Consider the following 24849-nt stretch of genomic DNA (forward strand, 5'->3'; position numbering starts at 1 on the left):
CAGCTCTGCTGTTTATCCTCTTTTTGGTTTCTTTTCCACATTCTGCCTCTAAGACCTACTTCTTCTTATTTCAGATCCTACTTATCCAAACTCAGCCAACAAAACTTTGACACTGACTTTCCTGCTTGCTCTATCCTTGTCCCTATATTTCCCCATACTACAGCCTGACTGTATTATTCACAGACGCTAGATAGCTTTAGTATACCAAGTTACCCTGAAAATATCAGGATGAATGAGATTGCAAATGCTGGAATCTGGAGCAAAAAGCAAACTGATGAAGGAACTTGGTGGACCAGGCAGCATCTGCAAAGGGAATTGAACAGATCTGCATCCAGATGAAGGAGCTCAACCCAAAATGTTGACAGTCCATTTCCCTCTACACTTGCTGCCTGACCAGCTGAATTCCTTCAGCACTTTTTTTCTTACCCTGAAAATATCCAGATCTGCTCTCCACCACCTTTCACACCAGGATCGCAATGATCCACTATTTTGGAATTCTTGAAAACAAGTTATGGATTTCCACGAACAATATTTACTTAATTATCATCACCCCAAATGAAGCCAATATATTTGATGCCCTCTGATGCTTTCTAATCTATCTCATTGATCCCCCCTTCTTCTGAAACTGAATGAATAGATACATACAATCCTTATTCTGGTTTAGCTTGAGCCAAATTTCAAAGTCGACATTGTCTCTAACTTCCCAGCATTATCTGCTCCCATCCTTACTTCACTTTTACGACCCCTCTTGAGCGTTCATATTTGATGATGTCACCTTCTGATCAGCTTTCTGGTTTCCCTCAGACTTGTGCTGCTATTCTTTCAAAATCCAACAACTTACATTTTAGAATCCCCTGTGAAACTGTCTCTGAAATTCTGAACTCTCTTCATATTCTCCATCACTGACCAAAAATGAAATAAAAGCCTCCAACATATTGACAGTAGTTTATTGCTTCAGTAGGAATGAATCTCCTTATATTGTATCATACTGCATGCTTCTTCAGTGTGATCAATAATACCTCATCTGTTAAAGAGACATATTTCCTGAACATAAATTAAAAATATGGAAGAACTGAAGTAGGTATCAATCACCCAATACAGCAATGTGTTTGGATAATCTCAACACATGGGAAAGATAGCAAATGAAAAAAAATGCTCATTGTCTACTATAATTTCTTATACTTCATTAATCTCTGGTGTTGAATTTTCCATACATTCATACATCACTGCTCTCCAATGTTCATTTTGCACCGATCACCATAAAGACAATAATTTTTAAATACTCTCCAAATTCAAAATACCTCTATGATATCACTTGTGGAATTATAATTTCTAGATCTTCTAGAAAGGGCCAAAGGATTCCTCTGTAGACAAGCAACAAGAAAAGTCAAGAGAGGAGTGGCAATGACAAACATGAGAATTCTGTTTACCACTGAAGCCATCATCTTCTTTAGGTACATAAGAGAACACATAAATATTATTATTATAACTATAAGCATGTGAGGGGAAAACAGTGTATGTCACATCAGGATCTGAATAATGGTCTATTAATCTTGAATCTATAAATGATACAATATTTTCATTATTGGATTTTGTAATGTGTTATGCTATTTATATTTCTCCCTTTTTACTCTTTGAAAGGGCAAATAAAAATATAGCTGCACAAATCCCAGCAGCATCTGCTGACTCTGTGATCTCTGCGTTGGAGGTCGAAGTCAGAACGTCTTTCAGGAGTGTTAGTCTTCTCAAGGTGTCTGACCCAAATGGTGTACCTCATAGAGCAGGGAAAATCTGTGACAAACAACTACTGGGAGTGTTCAAGGACATCTTCGATCTTTCACTGCTGCAGACGGAGGTTCCAAGCTGGGTCAAGGGTGACAATCATACAAGTGCTCAAGAAGAGCAGGGTGAGTTGCCTCAACAAATTACCACTCAGTTGCACCCACATCTACTGTGCTGAGGTGCCTTGAGAGTTTGGTCATGGCTAGAATCAACTCCTGTCTAAGCAATGGGCTTTACCTGCTGCAATTTGCCTATTGCCACTGTAGGTCCACAGAAGATGCAATCTCACTAGATCATCCCTGCATAATAACAGTACCTATGTGGGCTGTTGCTTATCAATTACAGCTCTGTGTTCAACAGCATCATACCCTTAGATCTAATCAAGAAGCTCCAAAATCTGGGCTTCTGTATCTCCCTCTGCAAATGGATCCGTCACTTGCTCACTGTGACACCACAATCAGTGTGGATCAGAAACAACATTTCCTCCTCACTGTCACACCTCAGGAATATGTGCTTAGCCCACTGCTCTGCTGTCCCTACACCCACAATTGTGTGGCTAGGCACAGCTCAAAGCCCATTTGCTGACAACACAACTATTGTTAGTTGAATCTCAGAGGTGACAAGGATCTATACAGGAGTGAGATACACCAGCTGGTTTAATGCTGTTACAACGACAACTTTGCACTCTATGTCAGTAAGACCAAGGAATTGATTGTGGACTTCAAGGACACAGACCAGTCCTCATCAATAGACCGGCAGTGGAAATGGAGAGTATTTTCAAATTCCTGGATGTCAACATTTCTAAATATTTATCCTGGGCCTAACATATTGAGGGAACTACAAAGAAGACACGACAGCAGCTATATTACATTTGGATGTTGAGGAGACTTTGTATGTCTCCAAAGACACTTGCAAGTTCCTACAGCTATACCATGGAGAGCATTCTAACTGGTTTCATTGCCATCTGGTATGGAGGGGCCACTGAAAAAATCTACAGAAAGTTATAAACTAGCCGGCTCCATTGTGGACCCTAACCTCTCCAGCATCAAGGGCTCTTTCAAAAGGTGATCTCTGAAAAAGGCAGCAGTCATCAGTAAGGATTCCCATCAACTAGCACAACATGCTCTCTTCTCATTGCTGCCGTCAAGGAGGAGGTACAGGAACCTAGCACACACAATGTTTCAGGAATAGCTTCTTCCCCTCCAAGATCAGATTTCTGAATGGACGATGAACTCGTGTACACTATCTCACTATATTTGTTCTCTTTTTGCACTACTTATTTAATTTAATTATTCTATATATTTCTTCTTATCATTTATAGCTATTTTACTATTATGCATTGTCATGTACTGCTGCCATAAGATAACATATTTCATGACATCTGCCAGTGATATTAAACTTGATTCCTATTCTGATTCTAATTCTGATATATTCTACATATAGTAACTTAGCAGACAAAAATATTCAGGAGAGTCACAGGATAACACATAGGTGACCAACAATCCAAATGAAAGAAAGAAGGTACTTCAGGCAACAGCAATTCTCTTTATTCATTGGTTAAATATAAAACCTTACTAAATGTGTGTGTTCTTACAGATGCCAGTTACAGTCAGAAACTATGGTTTCACATGTAAACCAGCAACTGATGCCACAAGATGACAGATTGACCCTGACACAATAGATTTAATAAAGCCAATATGAAGCTACTTTAGTATATCTTGGAGATGAAAATCAACTATATTGGGGGTGGTAGGGAGTATTCTGGAGTTATGTGAATATAGTAGATATTAATTCAAAAAAGAACCAGTCTTCAGTTCTTAATATGGATTGTAAATTGCAATCAGTAAATTGAAATTAAATGCACACCTTTGTGAATAAATAGGCTGGCTCACAGATGAAGAGATATGGTTTGCAAAATGATGAACATGATATCTTTGCGTATACATTAGCCAAAGACAATGGGGTTGTGTTAATTAGCTTGCATCAAACCAGCAACATGAACTAAGTTATTTGCACTATTGTGTCTTCAGTGCTACCTGTCAGACCATACAGATGTTGTCACTTAGCATATCAAGCATGGTCACAGGTATAGTAATAATTAGTTTTTTGTGTATGAACTCAGAAGCAACCCTGACAACATTAATTTTGGGTGTCTTCAGAAGATTTTAGACTAGTTGTGTGAATTACTTTATGACACAGGTGTTTGAACATTCAGAGCTGTCTTTGAACATTCAGAAATGTAATTCAAAGGAATCATTGTCAACCAAAATATCACTGAATGACTGGAGTCCTGTCGCACTAACCTCAATAATAAACAAATGCTCTGAGAGGCTGGTCAAGGACTATATCTGCAGCTTGTTGCCACCCACACTGGATCCTCTACAATTCACCTACCGACACAACCGATCGATAGACGACACAATAGCCACAGCTCTACACACCATCCTTACACATCTGCAGAGGTGGGATGCTGATGAGAATGCAATTCTTGGACTACAGCTCAACATTCAATACCATAATCCCTTCCAGGCTCAACAAGAAGCTCAGAGACCTCAGCCTTCTGCCTGCCTTGTACAGCTGGATCCTGGACATCCTATCAGATCACCGGCAGTTGGTAAGAGTCAGCTCCCTCACCACTGCCCCTCTGACCCACAACACAGGTGCCCCTCAGGGCAGTATACTAAGCCCCTTCCTTTAATTTCCATATACCCATGACTGATTCGCCACCCACAGCTCCAATCTTCAAATTAAGTTTGCTGATGATACTACACTGATTGGCCTAATCTCAAATAATAATGAGGCAGCCTACAATGAGGAAGTCATCTCTCTGACACAATAGTATCAAGAAAACAACCTCTCCCTCAACATCGCAGAAACAAAGGAACTGGTTGTGGACTACAGGAGGAATGGAGACAGGCAAACCCCTATAGACACCAATGGATCTGGGGTTGAGCGGATGAACAGCTTTAAGTTCCTTGGCATAAACATCACCAAGGATCTCATGTGGTCTGTTCATATTGGCTGTGTGGTGAAAAAGGCACAGCAGCGCCTCTTTCACCTCAGATGGTTGAAGAAGTTTAGTGTGGTCCCCCAAATTCTATGAACTTTCTACAAGGGCACAATTGAGAGCATCCTGACTGGCTGCATCACTGCCTGGTATGGGAACTGTACTTCCCTTAATCGCAGGACTCTGCAGAGAGTGGTGTGGAAAGCCCAGCACATCTGTAGATGTGAACTTCCCATGATTCAGGATCTTTACAAATTCAGGTGTGTAAAAAGGGCCTGAAGGATCATTGGAGACCCGAGTCACCCCAACCACAAACTGTTCCAGCTGCTACGATCTGGGAAATAGTACAGCAGCATAAAAGCCAGGACCGACAGGCTCCGGGCCAGCTTCTTCCACCAGGCCATCAGACTGATTAATTCATGTGGATGCTACTGTATTTCCATGTTATATTAGCTATCCTGTTGTATATAATATTTATTATAAATTAATATAATTGCACATTGCACATTTGCATGTTTTTACTCCTCGTGTGTTTGAGGGATGTATGTAATAAGGTCAATTCATTCATTCAATTCCATTCATATCAATGTGAATGATGTCATTGTACCTATTGAAATTGTATTGAATCACCTACTGTTACCTTTGATTTTAAGGTCATAAAAATGTGATGTACTTTTGAATTTCAGAGCCTCTACCATGAGTGTCTCCATAAGAAACCCTGATTATTGTGATAAATAAATACTTCTCTATCACCAGCTTCGGTGTCTCTCCAGTGACTTTGATCACAGATACAACAGCGGCAACAATGACTTTACATACAACCATCTATAATGGAGCACTGAAGCCAAAGGAGAATAAACCTAGATGTAAATGTCCATGAACTTTGTGATCTTCTCACAAATTAAGTTAAAAATGCACCAGAGGAATTTTAAATATATTGTGCTTCATTCTTCACTACTGATTCAATAGAAGGGGGATTCTGCGAGATGTCACTGAGGAAGACCATATAAAAGAAATGGAGTTCTGTTAATCGTACTAAACAAAATGAGTGAATCCACGGAAAAAGAACCGATTCATTTATTATCAATTGCCAAAGAAAGCAGATAAAAATATGTAATTTATCTTTTTTTTCAACCAGCATTTGTCTTCTTGCCATGAACATTGTCCAATTGATGTAATTGACAGAGGGAATGTTTCATAAACTGGCTCTAAACAATGACCAAGTGAAAACACAAACCTGAATTCAAAGTGGACATAATTCATCTTTGGTTTCATTCCATGATGACATTACATTTCCAGGGATTATGCAGTTCAGGAAACACTGTGTTCCACAGAGTATTTGATCATACTCTAACAATGTATCCTGAAAACTTTTATTTCTGTCCCAAGCCAGTTATTTATCCAGCTGTTTTCAAAGGAGTTAATCAATGCAACATTAATCACTTATGCTGATAGCTTGTTCCACATATCCACAAGTTCATGATAAACAATATTTCTTTTAATCTTCAGCTCTTTTTTTTCCACAGATTACGAGTCCCTTAGCTATGATGCTGCTTTCTTGACTTTCCCAAGAGTATACTTTCCATTGTAAAGATAATATACTCAACATTGCACGCAGTGGCCTGAGAAAGGGTAAAACAACTTAATGCAAATAATTAAGAAGTGTACTCTTCACCTGTGTGTCCCTGTGAAATATATTATCCGCCAGGCTTTTGACTATTGATTCTTATACTTGCATAGTTATCGCCCAGAGTTTGCTTATTTCTTTGCATGAACCACTCCAGTCGAGAAACACGTATTGCTGATATAAGATTTGAACAAGAATTTAGATGGTGGTGATAGAGGTACGATTTATTCATGATTGCTACTGTACCAGTATGATAAAAACTTGAACTTTGAAGCCAACTTGAACGTCACTGACATCAAACTCAATTAATACGCAATGATACTTCTGATTTTATGTTAAATTTGTCTCTGCATTTTTATCGGACCAGTCAAGTACATTTTTCATAGATAAGGCATCAGCAAGATTAAATCATCTTTGTATCCTGCGGTGCAATGTCTGGCTTTCTTGATACATGCCATTACTTCCTATGCAATAGGGTCACTTTTTTGTTGTTTTTGTAAGAAATATTTTCAGTGCACAGTTCATCTTCGGATGCACTCTGCTAAGCATTTTTACACGGTAACTTTAAGCCTCCATCTTCGTTCAGATCGATTTTAATTATAATCATCCCGGCACTGCCAATGGAAAATTACGACGCAGTAGACAGAATGTCCTGAACTGCCAGTCGCTACATGTACATTCCGAATATCCGGCAAATTCACATTCAGACATCTGATTTTTCCAGTGAATCAATGACGACGTCTGATCTGACTCTGGGAAACCAATATACTCAGTTTCAGGAAAGCATCGTTATGGCTATGATAGTGCTTTTTACAGATTACTCACAACCGACCCAGCCTGCTTAACCAAAGCTATCCTTGTTATCCAAAGTTATCCAGTTGTTAATGGCAGGAGACTCTCCCAACAGCCTCCCTCCACCCTACCCCCCCCCACCCCAAACGCACACCTTTCTCCTTGTACTATCAATGACTACCCTACTAAAAACGCTTGGAGGATCTTCAAAATACATATGTCAAATGACCCCTCATTTCCCAGAATAAAATCCCACTCTGCTGAACTTTTCCTGGTACAGATAACTTTTACATTTTGCGAACATTTTAAGAAATACTTCAGCCGTTTCCTCAGTGCCTCTGTTCTAGAAATTCAGCTTAATGTCCTACTGTCCTTATTAATCCATGTTGCCACTTCCAGTGGTTTTCGTGTTTGCTTTCCGAGATGCGTGCGTATCATTACTCCTACGGACACTCGTTTCCAAGGTCTGTTGAAGTCCCTTTCACCACACTACTCGATTTGCTCAATTGTACTAACGTTCATTTAGTACAGTTCCGCACCACTCGACACCTTCATCAATTCCTTATTTTGTACTGACATAGTCCTAATTTGTTTCACAAATTTGCCTGAAATTCTGAAATTGTACCTCCAAACCCCGAGTACGAAACAGTCATACATATAAATGGCGACCAGTAGTAAAGCTTGTGGAGCTTCGTTACCCAACTTGATGGTCTGGTCAACCTGTCAGCCAATGTCACTACAGTACTAACCATCGGGTAGACATTATTAAATCACATCATTATGAAAACGAAAGTAAACTGCAAACATTTCTGTTTAAGATGCTTTATTTTACTTTTATCACACCGTTACTCACTTGCGATACATCATCTGAATTGTTTATTCAAAATTCAAGATTCAGGATTGTTTATAAATTGTTGGTGGCGAGCTTTAAGAGTATGTGGCACCTCGCTGAAACTTTATACAACAGGTAGCCTCTTGCAGGAAAGAGATCCTTGACGAAGTCTGCAGGAAGAAAAATAAACTCTTGGCCATGTTTCCTGCAATCTCCCCTCTTTTTGCTGACACAGTATTCCCAGCGGGGATCTGTAATTGGTTATGTGCTTTCTTACTCTGGGTTTCCGTTGGAGTTGTTCACTTCCTATGATCTTGGTTTATTTAGGATCTCATTATCAACATTTCAGCTGTCTATCTGTCTACAGCCAGCAACAAAAAATCGGATCCAATGTAAGTATATAGAAACAAGGCAAAATAAAACATAATATTAACCCGGATGTTTGTTAGTAATTAAAGTCCAAGATCAATGTATTCATTGGTGATTCATGCTCACCTTCTGATATGTGCTAATGAATTAAGTATAAGTCCAAGTACCAACAGCAGATACGTCCATCCATTCCCCGCACTAGCGGGAGATCAGCGTTCTTGTAGAAGAAGAGAACCTGGTTCCAAGTCTGGCTGCTATCGGCTCAATGTGGAGCTGGAGCAGCCCTGTACAAATGAACCCTGTCGTTGGAAATGAAAACCTACGCTGGAGACAAAATGTATTGGTGGAGGCATGGCGGTGTGAATAAGAACACAGGCTGATGCATTTCAGACTTTGTTCATTGAATTTCTATGTAATAGCTTCGGCTTTAATATGTCGTGATGTTCTTTCCTCGTTTTATAACCTGGGTTTATTTTCACATTAATTGATATTTAAAATCTGTACGATGGACCATCATCCATCTTAAGAAAAGGATATTTAGCAAGAAAAAAAGAGTCTGCAATAAAGAATGGCATGGCGAAAATAAGGATACTCTACAACAGAATGTTAGTAGTGAAATGCTCCTGTTTTTGATAGTATACATGTAATATCCGGTCATCCTGGTCATTCTGATCTCAGTTTAATATTTTTATTGTGTTCTAGATTTTACACTCGCGCTCTATGGCCGGGCATCCCGGTAGCACTTCAGTCTCCAAGGGGAAACAAAGATATAGATCTCGCCTTTCCTAATCTACGCCACATCCCCGGAGTCCATCCATTACCTAGGAACGGGGCGAAGCAGAAGGATGACTCTAAGTAAATAACCGCGTCACTGGGCCACTTTGTAGCTGCCGCACTGTTATCTCAGCCAGGGCAGAACTGACTCCAAACGAGGATACTTGGAAGCAACAAAAATGAAATTTTATACGGTCCCGGTGAGTTTAATGCAAGTGCCGTCAGTTTACATTATTAATTCAAGTACGCAGATGGATCAAGACCTGCAAAGCTCCCTCGCCTTTCCAGGTCCTGGTTCCTTTAAAAGTCAATGTGGCGGCTCTGCGGAATTTGACCACGACCTCTGTTCTGATAATTTGTCAGGTCGTCCGCTTGGCATTATATCATAAGTACTCGCTGAGATCAGTCAGACTGACAAACACAAATAAATCAACAGCAGCTCTCTCCAGCTAGAGTTCTGCCGCCCACGAAAATCGGATTGTGAATAAGAATCCGAATTGCAGGCTATAATAAATTTCTTGCAGGGATCTCTTCATCCATCAATTCCGTTTAAATTTTAACATATTGCATGCCGATAATGCATTGTTGTTGAAATTTGAACTGAATTTACAATTGGAAAGAATGAAGTTGTTTGCCAAATCGCTTAACTCAGAAACCGGACTAAACACCACCTCCCTTCATATCAACCCTTTTAAATTTAATAATATTTTTCCAAGTCCAACATCCACAGAATCAACATAGAAAGTGCAAGTTCTTTGCATAGACGAGTTGCTTAAAATGTGTCAGTAAATGAGCAACGTTTGGATTGGCCCGGTGGAAGCGAGGGTTCGGCTGGCGGATTAATGGGCAAATGGTAAATTTGTTTTTAAGATCACAGGTGAATTGATATGTGACGTCCACCGTTAGAATGGCGATTTCCTAGCAGGGTTAGAATAATATTTCTTTTAACGATTGCACATAGCCCGCTTCCTTTCCACCCATATCAATAATAATCTAGGCACAGTCAGCACACTGATCAAATAGTGCTTCCTAGTTTGTAGATGCAAAATTCGGTGAAATAGTGATCCATCAGGGTCACCATTAACCTGAGCTCCAGAGCTGGTTCCTGCCTCGTAAATTACTTGTCCTTTGCTGATATTTGATATGATTTCAGATGTGCCAAACAATTGTCTACATCCCTGCTTTCAAAACGTCATCATATACTGCCCTATTTACCTCATTTGTGTAGTCCACAGTCCCTCCAGCCCCAGACATTTATTAATACATCTTCTGTGAACTTGTCTCCACTTCAATATAAACATTGCTAATCCGAGTAAAATAAAAACGCAAACTGCTACTCAGATGGCAGAAATATCTAGCTGTAATATTCAGTCTAGAAAAATTCAGCGTTAGAATAAATCTACTTCCCTTGTATTTTGCTTTTCTGCTAATTATTTTGTTTCAGTAAAACACCATCCCATTTATTTTTTTTCTCTCTGCCAGACAAATGTGATTGGAAGGCATGGAAACAGTTGACTTGATAACATCTGCTCTGGTTAGGTTGCACTGGCAGTTAAAATTTATGTCCTCCCTGCACACAGTTCACTTCTTTTCAAATAACTGGACTTGATAAATTATTTAGACTTAGGATCAGAGAGCAGCAGATCTGTTGATTTCATTGTGATACACTCACAAACCATAAATTTTTATATTTGACTGCCAACAAGTCTATACAACCAACTACAAATGAATATTTAATTGACACACCATGCTAATCTTGGATATTTTTGAAAGATTTCAACAAAGTGCACTATCTAGGGTTAGGGTTAGACAAAGGTCATCTTAGGTCTATAGAGCCCCAAAATGTGACAGAGCATAAATGGGGATCTCTCATGGCATGTCTGAAGTAAACTGTAATTACCATGGGAGTTTTTAATCCCTTTTTTGAATGAACAAATTAAACTGTTAAGTGTACTGAAGAAGAAGAAACTGCTTTTTAGAGTAGTATGTTATAAGACCTTGCCACTGGGAATGAGCTGCTTTAGGTTTGGTCTTATGCAATGAAAAAGTATTAGTAAGCAATCTTCCAGTCAAACCTTCATAGGGATTAGTGATCACAGTGTGATATAATTCCAAATTCCATTTGAAAATGAACACCATAGGTTCATCAGCAGTGACTTTGATTTAACGAATGACAATTATAATGGTAAGAAAGAGGACCTATCTGTATTAGGTAGATTGGGTAACCAAACCATGGGGCAGGTCAACAGAGGAACAGGGGCAGATATTCAAACAGCTGGCCTATAATACTCAACAAGACTTTATCCTCACAAAAGAAAAGGCTTTGGAAAAGAAAGATGCACAGTTCGTGTTTAACAAAGTATTATGGTTAATTGAGAACTTGGACATCCAAAGTAACAAAGGCTAGAGAGTCAGGATATTTTTTTTAGAGCACCACAGCAGAAGACGAAAAAAAAAACCATATGAACAAAAAATGTATCATAGTGCAAGATGATCAAAGTAGTCATAGCGCTGCTAAATTTTAGAGATTAAAGTTGCGCTGGTTGGTTCACGAATAAAATGGTTGCAGGAAAGTAGCTGTTCTTGAGCCTGCTGGCACGGGACTTCTGTATCTCATAACCAGAGACTGAGAAAATGGCATGGTAGGATGATGGATGGATGATGGATTTTGCCTTCTCGAGACATTGCCTCCTGTAGCTACCTACCAATGTTGGGGAGGGATGTGACTATGATATATTGGACAGAGGCTACTACTCACTGCAGCTTCTTATGGTCCTGCACACTTAAAATTGACATACCAGACCATGATGCAACCAGTCAGATCTCTAGAGAACAAGACTGGTGACTTAACAACAGAAAACACAGAAATGGCAATATGGTGAATAAACCTTTTTGCATCAGTCTTAACTATGGAAGACAGTACTAATATCCCTACAGTATCAGATGGGCAACTTCAAAAAAAAATACAACTTTCAAAATCCCAATTATATAGGATAATATATTGGATATGAAGGTGAATATATTATTGAGACCCAATAGACTGCATGCTATGGTTTTAAACAAATTTGCTGCAGATTCTGTGGATCCACTGGTTGAAAATGCTCATAACTTGCAGTCATTCAGAACTAGGGTACTTAGAAAGTTGATGAAGAGAGCAAAGATTCTCTGCCCCTCTCTGCGTCGTTGACTGCTGGATGCTGGATCATTAGAAGCACTTAAAATGGAGTAATGGCATAGAAGAGTGAGGACAACATGATCATATTAAACAATGAGAGCCCATGGCCACCTCCTGATCCTGGTCCTATGTCCTTGCGTTCTTGTGCACTTCTGTAATGATACAGTTGAAAACACCAAACATATTTTGCTAACAGGAATAATAAGGATTAAACTCAAGAAATTCTGCAGATGCTGGAAATGTAAAGCGACACACACAAAATTCTGGAGCTCCTCAGCGGGTCAGCCAGCAGCAATGGAAATGAATAAACCGTGGACGTTTCTGGAGACGAATACACACCTCCCCTGTCGTGTTCAACGAGAAAGGAATACTGGCTCGGACAGGAGGTGGTTTTAGGGTGCTTTGAGAGAGACTGTGCGAACCACGAACGCTGAGTGACATCGGCATACCTCCCGTCCTGATGAGGGCTTTGGACAGGGTAATGCTCCTTCAGCCTATGTTACAGAGTAAAATGTAAAATATACCGCAGGCCTCATCTGTCAGTGAGACTGAGAAGTCCTGCGGTAGAGACAAGAAGAGATTACAACTCCTGGCCACGAGCAGTTTCTTCCTCTGTGCGGGCAGGCATGAAGAAATACACTAGTTTAAAACAAAGTAACCAAGCATTAATTGTTATTTTAGAAATAATAGCTACACATTCAATCGCGGCGCCAGATCAAAGATGTAATCGTGTTTTTATAAAATGAGGAGCAGTGAAGCTGTCTCGACCACCTTCAGACAGAGCAAAGACGTTCTGATTTATTGAATCTTTAACCAGCCGAGCTCGCCCTGTTTAGTTTACGACACTGGAGCTCGAAAGAACAGTTGAGAGAAAACACTGCCAATTTACTCTCTAATCTGCCACGTAAAAATACTATTTCTGTATTGGAAGCTGCCAAAAGATGTAAAAATAAGTATTTGGATGAAGGAGACACATAGCGGGAGTATAAAGCTGAAACAGAGGATTTTAAAACCCTGTTACTGGATGGGTGGGAAGATTAATAAAATGGAAGTACCTGAAGTTGTTCTGCATAATGAGCTCATTTTTGTAAGTTCAAGTTTTTTATTTAAAAAAACTATTTCCGAAACATTTTTTCTTATTTGCATAATTTTTAACGTCTTGCATTGTTAAACGAAAATTTTCGGAGTTTGAAGAATGTGCTGTCGGTACGGTGTCAAAAAGACGTTTTTTTTTGGACGTGAGGCAAAATTGGCCTAAATTGCTTTATCGTGCCCGTTGTAGGTACCCTGAATGTGTGTGTGTGGGCCAGCTGGCGGACCGGTGGCTTTTAAGCACATCCATCCTTAGAAGTTTCCCATAAACCTACAAGTGATTTTTTTTCTCGCAAATTGAGCTTAAATGAGATTCCCGAACTTCCAATACACTGTTGTCCATCTGCGATCTTGCCCCCCAACCTCTTCAAATGCCTCCTGGCGCCAGAGGGAAGTTCACATGTAACGGATATCCATTGGTGAAAGCCCAATATTTTGCTTCCAGTGTCATTACCCTACTGCCCTTCCAGAGCTGCAGCTCCAAGCCAAAACAATGGGAATTATTGGACACCTAAATGGAAGGCTGAAGAGATTTGGGAGCAGTTTAATCGAGTTGATGATTGCTATCTTTCGCCTTGTGCTGAGGGTTCTTTCTTGTTTCTACGGCCCTTCTCCACTAATTCTATTGAAATAAGGAGGGCGCCTCCAGTCCTTGGCCACTTAGTACTAGGCACGCCAATTATTTTCAACCTTGCACCTCACGATCACGGGCTCGCGCAGTGAGAATACTACACCGAGTTTCGCACACTTTTATGTGCGGCTATGCTCATTTCTGTGTGATCCTGCAAAATTATTCAAAAATGCGTAGCAGAGATTCTGTTAAAATAAAATCGGCATTTTATTCTAGATTCTGTGTTTCTCAGATGCTATTAGGATTGATGCCATGAGAGCTTCGTGGTTTGCTTGTATTCGTTTTATTCCGCTGCCTCTGCACAATAGAACAACGTGAAGGAGCAATTTAAAGCCCAAGTTTGACAGCATCGTCTCGACCACCAGTTCCATCTTTCTAGCAATGACAAAAGCAGTCTCTGCTATCAGGCTTAAGACATAAAGAATACACATTTTTTATCTGTATGGTGCCGCTATGATTCCGGTCATCCTCAGACTGTAATTTTGAAACTGGAGCTTCCCAAGGAAATACTTGAAGTTTAAATAAAAAAGAAATGATTTAGCATTAGGACACCGTTATCGATTCACTCCGTTGAACCTCACACACCGTTAGTTGGAAAGTCGCAGACAAAATAGTGTCACCAATTCCTCAGCGTTTGTCTGGTAATTCTGTTAAAGTAACATCAAGGGAGTGGTGCATGACACCTATCTTCTGAAATCAAGAAAAGGGAATTTATAACCTCAGGAAAAATAAATAAAGGATTTATTAAAACCGTGTGGAGTAGAACAGCTTTGTTGTAGGAGGTGGTTCCAGTTATTAGCCCTTTAATTATTTTGGAAACTTAATACTACATTCAGTAACACGAGTCTGTGAGCATCCCGACCAGCAGCACCCTGCTTGTTTTTCAGTACAACTAACGTTAATAGCTCTGAGAATAAATACTGACAACCCCGAAATACATGGGAATCTTTGGCCGTCGATAACAGATAGGTCGTTGAATTGAATTTACAATGTACTTTGCTCCGTGATTGAGAATGCTCATCATCTTACATTTAAAAATACCCTACTTGAAAGAAGTAATTCTCCTTCTATTCATAAACTTTCATATTCAAGCGGAGGCAGACCTTCTTTTAATAACCCACATTTCATATTCCAGTGTTTATAATTTGTATAAGCACCACAGTCGCTTCTCCTGCTTACTGTTTTTGAATAACTCTGCAAGGAAGGCCTTTCCTGACTTTCACCTTGACCTGGCATTTTTTTCATTCAGCTCTAGGGTTGCTTTCTTCCACAGAACAGACCCCAGACAGTTTGCACCTGGTGCACAACGCAATGTTTTCTGAAGGTGCAAGCCTTGGTCTTGTTTTTCAGGTGGGTTGTGATCCTAATCCAACCTGAAGAACATGACGTTTTCCCAAGTGCGCCGATCAACGTAACAACATAACTTAAAAATGAGACGCAAGAGAGCGCAGATGCTGGAATACGGAGTAAAAATAAAATCAAACGGCTGGAGTAACTCGGTGGGTCAAACAACATCGGGGGGGGGGATGAAGCAAAACATCATCTGGTCATTATTAAACCAATTTGTGGAAGCATACGTTGGATAAATTGACTGACATTTCTCATCAATTATAACAGTGAACGCCTTCCATAAGTATTTCAATGTCTGTATTTTGGAATCTCCTAATAGAAACATGTCTACATTAGTGGGAGTCTATCTTCTTAAAGCATATCATGACTGTACTGAAGACTAATTATGCCATTGCATTCCTGTTTCTCTCTCTCTCTCTCTCTCTCTCTCTCTCTCTCTCTCTCTCTCTCATAGATTATTTTACTGAACAAACAAAACATTTTAAACAGTCATTGGCTTCCTATTATCATAGCTTGAGATGCTCTTTCCTTTTACAGAACAAACAGGTAATTTGTAGCAAATTTAAATTGAGGTATTTCAATAAATCTGGAATTGAAGCTGGTCCTAGCAAATTTTATCATTAACTAATATACTATTGTTAAACCCAGGTGTTTCTTTCACAAACAAGAGAAAATTTGCAGATGCTGGAAATCCAAGCAATGCACAGAAAACGCTGGAGGAACTCAGTAGGCCAGGCAGCATCTACGGAAAAGAATACAGCCGATGTTTTGGCCCTGAGTTCCTCCAGAATTTTGGGTGTGCTATGTGTTTCTTTAATGCCTTTCATGGAAAGATCCTTGTGTAAACACCAGGAAATCTGCAGATGCTGGAAATTCAGGCAACACATACAAAATGCTGGTAGAACACAGCAGGCCAGGCAGCATCTACAGGAAGAAGCACTGTCAACGATTCGGGCCGAGACCTTTCGTCAGGACTAACTGAAAGAAGAGATAGTAAGAGATTTGAAAGTGGGAGGGGGAGAGGGAGATCCGAAATCATAAGAACAGACAGGAGGGGGAGGGATGAAGCTAAGGGCTGGAAAGATGATTGGCAAAAGCGATACACAACTGGAGAAGGGAAAAGATCATGAGGTGGGAGGCCTAGGGAAAAAGAAAGGGGGAGGGGAGCACCAGAGGGAGGTGGAGAGCAGGCAATGAGTGACTGTGAGAGGGACAAAGAGAGAAAAAAGACAGAGAGAAAATAAGAAAAAAGGGGGAAATAATAAATAAATAAGGGATGGGGTAAGGGGGGAGGGGAGCATTAACGGAAGTTAGAGAAATCAATGTTCATGCCATCAACTTGGAGGCTATCTAAATGGAATATAAGGTGTTGCTCCTCCAACCCGAGTGTGGCTTCATCTTGACAGTAGAGGAGGCCATGGATAGACATATCAGAATGGGAATGGGACGTGGAATTAAAATGTGTGGCCACTGGGAGATCCTGCTTTCTCTGGCGGACCATGCGTAGGTGTTCAGCGAAATGGCCTCCCAGTCTGCGTCGGGTCTCACCAATATATAAAAGACCACACCGGGAGCACCGGACGCAGTATACCACACCAGCTGACTCACAGGTGAAGTGTTGCCTCACCTGGAAGGACTGTCTGGGGCCCTGAATGGTGGTGAGGGAGGAAGTGTAAGGGCAGGTGTAGCACTTGTTCCACTTACAAGGATAAGTGCTGGGAGGGAGATTAGTGGGAAGGGATGGGGGCGGGGTGGATGAATGGACAAGGGAGTCGCATAGGGAGTGATCCCTGTGGAAAGCAGAAGGGGGGGAAGGGAAAGATATGCTTGGTAGTGGGATCCCGTTGGAGGTGGCGGGACTTATGGAAAATTATACGTTGGACCCGGAGGCTGGTGGGGTGGTAGGTGAGGACAAGGGGAACCCTATCCCGAGTGTGGTGGTGGGTGGATGGGATTAGGGCAGATGTGCGTGAAATGGGAGAGATGCGTTTGAGAGCAGAGTTGATGGTGGAGGAAGGGAAGCCCCTTTCTTCAAAAAAGGAAGACACCTCCTTCGTCCTGGAATGAAGAGCCTCATCCTGAGAGCAGATGTGGCAGAGACGGAGGAATTGTGAGAAGGGGAAGGTATTTTTGCAAGAGACAGGGTAGGAATTGGAATCGTCCAGGTAGCTGTGAGAGTCTGTAGGCTTATAGTAGATATCAATAGATAAGCCGTCTCCAGAGATGGAGACAGAAAAATCAAGAAAGGGGAGGGAGGTGTCAGAAATGGACCAGGTAAATTTGAGGGCAGGGTGAAAGTTGGAGGCAAAGTTAATGAGGTCAACGAGCTCAGCATGCGTGCAGGAGGCAGCGCCAATGCAGTCGTTGATGTAGCGAAGGAAAAGAGGGGGACGGATACCCGTATAGACTTGGAACATGGACTGTTCCACAAAGCCAACAAAAAGCCAGGCATAACTGGGACCCATGCGGGTGCCCATGGCTACACCCTTGGTTTGGAGAAAGTGGGAGGAGCCAAAGGAAAAATTATTAAGTGTAAGGACTAATTTCGCTAGATGGAGGAGAGTGGTGGTAGAGAGGAACTGGTTAGGTCTGGAATCCAAAACAGAAACAGAGAGCTTCCTGGTGCGGGATGGAGGTATATAGGGACTGGATATCCATGGTGAAAATAAGGCGGTGGGGGCCAGGGAACTTACAATCATTGAAAAAATTCAAAGCATGAGAAGTGTCATGAACATAGGTGGGAACGGATTGAAAAAGGGGTGATAAAACAGTGTTAGATTTTGCAGAAATGAGTTCAGTGGGGCAAGAGCAAGCTGAGACAATGGGTCTACCTGGACAGGCAGGTTTGTGGATCTTGGGTAGGAGGTAGAAACGGGAAGTGCGGGGTGTGGGAACTATGAGATTGGTGGCAGTGAATGGGAGATCCCCAGAGCTAATAAGGTTAGTGATGTTGTGTGAGACAGAAGGCCTGGTGCTCTTTAGTGGGGTCATGACCGAGGGGTAAATAAGAGGAGGTATCAGAGAGTTGTCGCTGTGCCTCTGCCAGGTAGAGTTCAGTACGCCAGACCACAACAGCTCCCCCCTTATTAGCGGGTTTTATAGTGAGGTTAGGATTGGTGCTGAGAGAGCAGAGCTTTCGGAAGGAGTGAGGTTGGAATTGGAACAGGGTGTGGTGAAGTCAAGACGGTTGATGTCCCGTCGGCAATTAGCAATAAAGAGATCCAGAGCAGGCAGAAGACCAGAGCGGGGTGTCCATGAAGAGGAGGAGGGTTGAAGACGGGAGAAGGGGTCATCTGTGGGGGTAGGAGAGTCCTTGCTAAAGGAGTAAGCTCGGAGACAGAGCCGGCAGAAGAAGAGTTCAGCGTCATGGCGTACGCGGAACTCGCTGAGGTGTGGGCGAAGGGGGACAAAGGTGAGACCCTTACTAAGGACAGAGTGCTGTGCCTCAGAAAGTTGAAGGTCAGAGGGGATGGTAAAGACCCGGCACGGATGAAAGCTGGGATCGGAGTGGGAGGCTGGTGGTGTCGGTGGAGACACGAGGGTTGGGGTGAGAGGAAGAGGGAGCCTCTGAGGGTCCAGAAGCTGACGGTGGGATCTGAGGGAGAGGGGATTTCAGAGTGGTGGTGGGGGAAGGGGAGACGGGAGTCACAATCGCAAGACCCGGCCTGGAGTTCAAGGCTGGAGGCGCAGTTGGAGGCTGCGCAACCGCTTTGAAGGTGTCCATGGTCGTTGGAACCCGCATTGGTGGTGCTTGAGTCCGGGTTTTGAATATGCCCTGGGTCGGTAGCGCCGAGATCCGGAGTCCATGCTTGCTAGTGGCGGAGCCGGCAGGCTCTGGGGTCTGCGGATGTCTAACATGACAAAGTCAAAGGAACGGCCGATTGCACGCATGGATCCGACGGAGGGTTGAGTAAGGGACAGGTGCATTACAAACGGTGACGAAAGTGTCCTGGAGGCGTGGAAGGGACTGTGATAGGGACGCCAGGTACCTCATGGCGGAGAGTGTCGCCCTCAGAACTCGACGGGAGAAACAACGGGAGGCAGAGTCAATTAAATGTGAGTACCTGGGATCCTCAGAATGTCCAAATTGAGAAGCTCGATAAAGAAAACTTATGTAGTCTAGCTATGGTGAATCTGTACTGTTAAGTGTTCACTTGCACCTTCTTCTCAATTCTGCAGCGATTAGGGTGGATGTTAGACATTAAATTAGGTGATTAGAACATCTCTAGGGAAGGTCATGCCAGTGCAGCCTTTCCAACCTATCTCAATGTACGTTCCTAAGGAAACTTGCAACAAACTTTGTAATACTGCAAGTGCATAATTCCCCAGCGGAGCGATCAGCAATGTTAACAGTGGAATGAGGGCAGTACCTGTAGTGAGATAGTTACATAGCCAAATTCAACAACAAATATGGAGACAGAAAGTAATAATGAAAATATGAGCATAAATATGCATTTGGCCTAACTGAACAATGGCCTCTATCTTCTAATCATAATTCTAACCATGCCCAGTCAAAAGGCTGCTGAAATCAATTTGAGCAGGAAGCTTTGGATGGTACATATGGTTGGATGAAATATCAAAATGGAGCTTGTCAGCAATTCAGTGGGCATTAGTGGAGATGGTGCCAGTGGTTTTTGAAGACCTAGGGGAGGATGGCAATAATGCTTTTGCTGTGAAGGGTGGGGGGATGGGTTTCGGGGCTTCAGTGTTCTATTATTTGCTCTGTGGGGGGTCTCTTGTTCTGTGAAGGTCTGTGAAGAGTATGAATTTCAGGTTGCATACTGGATAGATGCTCAGATATTAAATGAACGTAAATGATCAGAGTCAAGAGGAAAATGCCAATTTTGCTAAGTCTTGGCTTGATGTATCAGAGTTGCACAATATGGATCAAGAAAGTGGAAGAAAAACCTCCAACATGTAAACATTATAAATGGTATCATTTGTTTAATTATCTCTGTCCATGCATGTAACCCATAAACAGGGAGTTCTAATGCTTCATATATAATAATAAGCCATCAAGTTGAAGCAAATCAAATTCAAGATAAAGCATCAATAAGATAACAAAACCTCTTCAGCATTGGTGTGAATGAATGTTCCGAGGTTAAATGGCTTTTTTTAAATGTTATCCTGACCATAAATCACTTTGATAACAGAGGTGGGCAACTGACAGCACTGATTGATGCTGACAAGCGTGAAAATGAGAAGCTAGACCTCTGGAGGCCAGCAGGATGTGACAGATTTGCAACAGTCCAGCTCATTTTTCCTCAGGTGTTCAATGCATTGCATGTAGATATTGCACCACACATGAAAGAGCAGATTATTAGAAGTATTTGTACTTCAAATATTGTAATTCTATGAATATATCCTTTGTATATGGTTAAAAAATTGCAAATGGAAATTGGCGTTTAAATAGTTCTGCTTTAATCCTCCTGTCTTCATTCCAAGAATGCTACTAGGTCACAAGCTGGCTATTTCATGACAAGAGTTATGTCTTGGTGTCATGCTTGAATATGGTCAGGAAGTCAGAGATAGGGAGGTGGGCTGTTAGGGGAACACAAATCTCACACTGCTGTGCGGAGCTTTTGGAAAAGGCTGTGCTGTGTATTGCTGGCTAAGTTTTGAGATTCTTAGACATCTGCTAACTCCTCCATTGTTTTGCCATAATGAGGGCTGGCCCTTAGGACCAGCGATGGAGAAAAAAGGAATCAGAGGAGCAGAGCAAAGAAGAAGGCGGGTAGGAACAATATTCAGTCGCAAAACTCCCTTTCTGCACAGTTGTACCCTTCCAAAATCATTGCACCACCCTTTGCTTCATATTCTTTTCTACTGCATCTCCCACCCTCCTGACACATGTGCTTCATAGTTCATTGTGATTTGAAAGCAGCTATGTCAGCAACTTCTTAAAATCTACCTTCGCAAATGTCTTTTCCCATAATCCCCTGTTCCTTGTTTCAATACAGTCTTGACTGCTATCTGCTTAAAACTCCACATGTTCAGCACCCTCTAACTGAAGAAGTCTTAAATATATTACACCATATTTTGGATTTTCAACCATTGGCTCTGGACCAACGGTTTCCATCCAGGAGTCCTTGAACCCCTCAGTTATTTGTCAGGCTCCATGGTATGAAACAGCTTGGGATCCTGCTCTGGTCCTTTTGACTCCCAACTCTGCACCACCACAACCCAATGCATAGTTGTTTGTATTATGGGAAATAACGTTAGCAGAGACCCTTTCTGGGAAGCTGCTGAATTAGCATAGTTATTGAAATATGATGCATAGGAAGGGAGAAGTACAACAGAGTCTTGCCAAGGCTACCCTGGCCCTTCTAGTCTATGAGGTTTCAACAGTGGAGGCCCTAGAGAAGACCATCAGTCAGTTTCTCTGGAGGTGGTTGGGGCTCCCCCAGACCTTAAGCAGTGTTGCCCTGTATGGGCATTCCACCAAGCTGCAGCTCCCCATCAGCGGCCTATCAGAGGAATTCAAAGTCTCTCGAGCCAGGGAGGTTATGATGTACCGAGACTCCTCTGATATTATAGTCGCTTTGGCAGGAATCCGGGTAAAGACTGGAAGGAAGTGGCAGGCACAGGAAGCTGTCGTCAGAGCGGAGGCTCGGCTGCGGCACAACATTTTAGTAGGCTCTGTGATGGTGGGGCGAGCAGGACTGGGCTGTTTTACCAAACCACGCTACGACAAAACCCGCAGAAAGGAGAAGCGTCACCTGGTTCAGGACGAGATGCGAGCAGAAGTGGAGGAAGAATCACAGAATGGGTTGGGTGATGGGTATGAGAGAGAGAATAGATTATAGAAAATACAGTGGAATGGGATTAATAGGGTTGCACAATAAGGCATTTTCTAAGCACATCCTTCTACAGATGCACATTCAAGAGCATCCTCTCAAGCTGCATCATCACATGATACAGAAGCTGCACTGCAGTGGACAGGAAGACTCTATAACAGGTAGTCAAAACTTGCCGATGCATGACTGGCACCATTCTACCTGCTCTCAAGGACATACTACATATACAGAGAGTACTGGAAAAGGTCCAGTAACATCATGAAGGATCCTACCCATCCTGATAATGGTTTGTTTGGCCATATCCCTCAGCAGCCACACCAGGACCGCCAGGCTCAAAACCAGTTTCTTTCCCCATGCAGTAGGGCTGATCAACACCCCACCCGCTAACCCACTTCTTCATACCCCCAACCACCACTACTTTATCATTTCCTGGCAGTCACCTTATGTAAAGATACTCTTGTGCCTAGCGCCACTTCATGGACATTTTATGAACCAATCAATCTATGTGTCTATGCTATCATAAGTACTTACAATTATTCTGTTTCTTCTTATTATTGTGTTCCTTATCTTATAGTGTTTTTTTGTGCTTCATCAAATCCGAAGTAACAATTATTTTATTCCTTTACACTTGTGTACCAGAAATGAAATAAACAACCTTGAATCTTGAAATAGCATCATGTATGAGAAAAATTAAAATATGATCACTTTGTGCAAGGAAGCATACTTGAATGCACCATTAAAAAAAAGTAATTCCTTGTGATTATCTTCAGCTCATATCAACCGCAAAGATTGTGAAGAAATTGATTTACATTTAAAATATTAATTGGAATGATCAAATTTTGAGTAATAAATAAAGAAAGCATTGTAACTTTTGTAATTTAGCAGCCAAACACCAAATGGTATGTTAATATAATGGATAATTATACTAAGATGAGTTAATACATAATTCATTACATATCTTCCATTCCCAGAACTACACAAAGAGTAGCATTTTGTCACTAAAGTCAGCTTTAAGGTAACTACATAATGCTAAAACCAACAATTTAAACATGCCCCTTTATGAGTCAATAGGGTAAACCTCCACATAAAAGAGAAACAACATTAAGATGACTCGTCTTTAATTAAAATGTGTAACAGATGGCAGAGTTATGCTCAAAAGTTCTCTTGATTTGCTTAACTAGTGACGTTATCAGAGTAGACCAGTTTTGAAGTTGACCAGACTAACTTCTTTTTATCCACTTAATTTGTAAGGCTTTAAATTTGGTAAGATACTTAGCAATGCTATCTTATAAACATTAAAAGTACATATTAGATTCTTTAGATGATATTTTAACACAAGTGCTAATCTGTTGATTTTGCTTGGCTCAATTTCATTGTTACATCAACAGATGGAAGAATTTGATATGAATTGGTTAATTACAGTAGTTATTAGGCTAACTTTTCCCTGTTGTTTCATCTTTGAACTTTTGACTGATTATTTCATCTTTCAGTAAAAACTTCATAAGAATTACAGCAGAGGCCACTGCACCCAACATCACTTTCTCAATTCCATGATAGCTGATATTGATATTGGTTCTCTTTGCTCAAGGACTTTCCCTCTCATTTCAAATCAGATGTCATCACTATTTCTGACCCCTGTATTTCAAAAAAAAATCTGCAGTTCAAACTCGGTGTTTTTCCTCATTCTTTTTCTTGAAGGCTTAATCTCTCAAAATTTCTTTTAAAGAACAACATTCAAGATTCTGTTGTACAATTGCAGGACTGAACAAACTGGCTAATGACTGAATGATGGATTACTTGATTGGAGTAAATTCAATATAATCTAATTTGATCTTTTCAAACTGCCTTTGTCATCATTATCTGCTAGGATTTTCTCACTATCATCAATCACCTTTTTATTTATTCATTTATGAGATGTAGCACTGAAGTAGGTAATTAGATTTGCCTTTTATTAGAGAAAGCATTACCTTGTTCCACTAAATATTATGTACATGCCACTGTTTAATTCAAGTTATAACAATAAGTGGATCTCATCGAATGCTTGCTGAATACTCTCTTCCTGAACTGAAGAGTTGTAAATGGAATTGAATATTGTCCAATTGCTGGTGAATATTCTTTTGCATGCAAGTTCTTATTACTATGTCAGAATTTTATGTTGACTAGTGAGACATGTTGGCAAGGGATCAGGAATAACCATAAATAAGGTTGGTGGTGGCCTGCTCCTTCAACAAATCGGATTGCTAAATCATTACAAAATCTGATATAAGGAATTAAATTTTCTATGCAAATCAAAACCATGGCAGAAGAAAATGGAACAAAACTTTATTTAAGTTTCTAAACATTTAAGAACTAAAATGAGGCTGTATATTTCTAAGCTGGTAAACATATGTATCTGTTTTGTTATGGAGTGCACGTATGTTTTTAAGTAATTGAGTCTGATTCATTTGTTAAAAATTCATTTACACTTGAACGAACAATGCTAACATTTCTGGTACATTTAGCAGAACCCAGCAAATATTTTCCCAATCCACATGTGTTTGAATGTTAACACTGTCAGTTAGCATTTATACTGAAAATCTTGTGTGGAAGAACAGAGAAAATCAAGCAGTATTTTTAGCATT

At 41.0% G+C, this 24849-nt stretch overlaps 1 long non-coding RNA gene across 1 annotated transcript; it reads left to right on the forward strand.

Annotated features, from left to right (window-relative positions):
* Positions 1 to 8337: 8337 nt before the first annotated feature.
* On the forward strand, positions 8338 to 16092 carry LOC132400913 (uncharacterized). Its single transcript, XR_009514428.1, has 3 exons — positions 8338 to 8432; positions 9112 to 9383; positions 15432 to 16092. It is a non-coding gene; the product is annotated as an uncharacterized LOC132400913 (long non-coding RNA).
* The last annotated feature ends 8757 nt before the right edge of the window (positions 16093 to 24849 follow it).

This window comes from Hypanus sabinus, chromosome 10 (assembly GCF_030144855.1).
Source record: "Hypanus sabinus isolate sHypSab1 chromosome 10, sHypSab1.hap1, whole genome shotgun sequence".
NCBI lineage: Eukaryota > Metazoa > Chordata > Chondrichthyes > Myliobatiformes > Dasyatidae > Hypanus > Hypanus sabinus.